Source organism: Schistocerca gregaria, chromosome 10 (genome assembly GCF_023897955.1).
Source record: "Schistocerca gregaria isolate iqSchGreg1 chromosome 10, iqSchGreg1.2, whole genome shotgun sequence".
NCBI lineage: Eukaryota > Metazoa > Arthropoda > Insecta > Orthoptera > Acrididae > Schistocerca > Schistocerca gregaria.
Genome location: NC_064929.1, coordinates 106881306 through 106884939, shown reverse-complemented (window position 1 = coordinate 106884939; position 3634 = coordinate 106881306).

The following is a 3634-nucleotide window of genomic DNA, read 5'->3' as shown; positions in this document are numbered from 1 at the left end:
TTTCCGATGCACATCTGGAGGCATTCTGTAATCAGTGGACTATCAGAGTGTTGATGAAACACAGAAATTGCATCGGGATTGAATACAACAGTCCCCATGGGCCTTTCCTCCATGGGAGTAATGTCTGAAACACTCCACGCTTTGATCGTTCCCTGGAAGACCAGTAGTAGTTTCCGATGCAATTCTGGTGGCATTCTGTAATCTGTGGACTATCAGAGTGTTGATGAAACACAGAAATTGCATCGGGATTGAATACAATAGTCACCATGCGCACTTTCCTCCATTTGAGTAATGTCTCAAACAGTCTACGCTTTGATCGTTCCCTGGAAGACTAGTAGTAGTGTCCGATGCACATCTGGAGGCATTCTGAAATCTGTGGTCTAACTGAGTGTTGATGAAACCCAGAAATTGGATCGGGATTGAATACAACATTCACCATGCGCACTTTCCTCCACAGGAGTAATCTCTAAAACAGTCTACGCATTGATCGTTCCCTCGAAAACCTGTAGTATCATCCGATGCACATATGGAGGCATTCTGTAATCTGTGGTTTATCAGAGTATTGATGAAACACAGAAATTGCATCGGGATTGAATACAACAGTCACCATGCCCACTTTCCTCCATGGGAGTAATGTCTCAAACATTCTACGCTTTGATCGTTCCCTGCAAGACCAGTAGTAGTTTCCAATGCACATCTGGAGGCATCCTGTAATCTGTGGACCATCAGAGTGTTGATGAAACACAGAAATAGCATCGGGATATAATACAACAGTCACCATGAGCACTTTCCTATATGGGAGTAATGTCTCAAACAGTCTACGCTTTGATCGTTCCCTGGAAGACCAGAAGTAGTTTCCGATGCACATCTGGAGGCATTCTGTAATCTGTGGACTATCAGAGTGTTGATGAAACACAGAAATTGCATCGGGATTGAATACAATAGTCACCATGCGCACTTTCCTCCACGGGTGTAATGTGTCAAACTGTCTACGCTTTGATAGTTCCATGGAAGACCAGTAGTAGTTTCCGATGCAATTCTGATGGCATTCTGTAATCCGTGGACTATCGGAGTGTTGATGAAACACAGAAATTGCATCGGGATTGAATACGACAGTCACCATGCGCACTTTCCTCCACGGGTGTACTGTGTCAAACTGTCTACGCTTTGATAGTTCCATGGAAGACCAGTAGTAGTTTCGGATGCACATCTGGTGACATTCCTTTATCTGTGGACTATCAGAGTGTAGATGAAACACAGAAATTGCATCGGTATTAAATACAACGTTTACCATGTGCACTTTCCTCCATGGGTGTAATGTCTCAAAGAGTCTACGCTTTGATCGTTCCCTGGAGGACCAGTAGTAGTTACCGATGCACATCTGGATGCATTCTGTAATCTGTGGACCTTCAAAGTGTTGATGAAACACAGAAATTGTATCGGGATTGAATACAACAGTTACCATGCGCATTTGCCTCCATGTTAGTAATGTCTCAAACAGTCTACGCTTTGATCATTCCCTGGAAGACCAGTAGTAGTTTCCGATGCACATCTGGAGGCATTCTGTAATCTGTGGACTATCTGAGTGTTGATGAAACACAGAAATTGCATCGGGATTGAATACAACTGTCACCATGCGCACTTTCCTCCATGGGAGTAATGACTCTAACAGACTATTCTTGGATCGATCCCAGGAAGACCAGTAGTTGTTTCCGATGCACATATGGAGGCATTCTGTAATCTGTGGAGTATCAGAGTGTTGATGAAACAAAGAAATTACATCGGGATTGAATACAACAGTCACCATGCGCACCTTCCTCCATGGGAGTAATGTCTCAAAGAGTTTACGCTTTGATCGTTCCCTGGAAGACCAGTAGTAGTTTCCGATGCAATTCTGATGGCATTCTGTAATCCGTGGACAACCGGAGTGTTGATGAAACACAGAAATTGAATCGGGATTGAATACGACAGTCACCATGCGCACTTTTCTCCACGGGAGTTATGTCTCAAACTGTCTACGCTTTGATCGTTCCCTGGGAGACCAGTAGTAGTTTCCGATGCACATCTGGTGGCATTCTGTAATCTGTGGACTATCAGAGTGTTGATGAAACACAGAAATTGCATCGGGATTGAATACAACAGTCACCATGCGCACTTTCCTCCAGGGGAGTAATGTCTGAAACAGTCCACGCTTTGATCGTTGCCTGGAAGACCAGTAGTAGTTTCCGATGCACATCTGGTGGCATTCTGTAATCTATGGACTATCAGAGTGTTGATGAAACACAGAAATAGCATTGGGATTGAAAACAACATACACCATGCGCACTTTCCTCCACAGGGGTAATCTCTAAAACAGTCTTCGCATTGATCGTTCCCTGGAAAACCAGTCGTAGTATCCGATGCACATATGGAGTCATTCTGTAATCTGTGGTTTATCAGAGTATTGATGAAACACAGAAATTGCATCAGGATTGAATACAACAGTCACCATGCCCACTTTCCTCCATGGGAGTAATGTCTCAAACATTCTTCGCTTTGATCGTTCCCTGGAACACCAGTAGTAGTTTCCAATGCACATCTGGAGGCATTCTGTAATCAGTGGACCATCAGAGTGTTGATGAAACACAGAAATTGCATCGGGATATAATACAACAGTCACCATGCGCACTTTCCTCCACACGAGTAATGTCTCAAAGAGTCTACGCTTTTATCGTTCCCTGGAAAACCAGTAGTAGTTTCCGATGCACATCTGGAGGCATTCTGTAATCAGTGGACTATCAGAGTGTTGATGAAACACAGAAATTGCATCGGGATTGAATACAACAGTCCCCATGGGCCTTTCCTCCATGGGAGTAATGTCTGAAACACTCCACGCTTTGATCGTTCCCTGGAAGACCAGTAGTAGTTTCCGATGCAATTCTGGTGGCATTCTGTAATCTGTGGACTATCAGAGTGTTGATGAAACACAGAAATTGCATCGGGATTGAATACAATAGTCACCATGCGCACTTTCCTCCATTTGAGTAATGTCTCAAACAGTCTACGCTTTGATCGTTCCCTGGAAGACCAGTAGTAGTGTCCGATGCACATCTGGAGGCATTCTGAAATCTGTGGTCTAACTGAGTGTTGATGAAACCCAGAAATTGGATCGGGATTGAATACAACATTCACCATGCGCACTTTCCTCCACAGGAGTAATCTCTAAAACAGTCTACGCATTGATCGTTCCCTCGAAAACCAGTAGTATCATCCGATGCACATATGGAGGCATTCTGTAATCTGTGGTTTATCAGAGTATTGATGAAACACAGAAATTGCATCGGGATTGAATACAACAGTCACCATGCCCACTTTCCTCCATGGGAGTAATGTCTCAAACATTCTACGCTTTGATCGTTCCCTGCAAGACCAGTAGTAGTTTCCAATGCACATCTGGAGGCATCCTGTAATCTGTGGACCATCAGAGTGTTGATGAAACACAGAAATTGCATCGGGATATAATACAACAGTCACCATGAGCACTTTCCTATATGGGAGTAATGTCTCAAACAGTCTACGCTTTGATCGTTCCCTGGAAGACCAGAAGTAGTTTCCGATGCACATCTGGAGGCATTCTGTAATCTGTGGACTATCA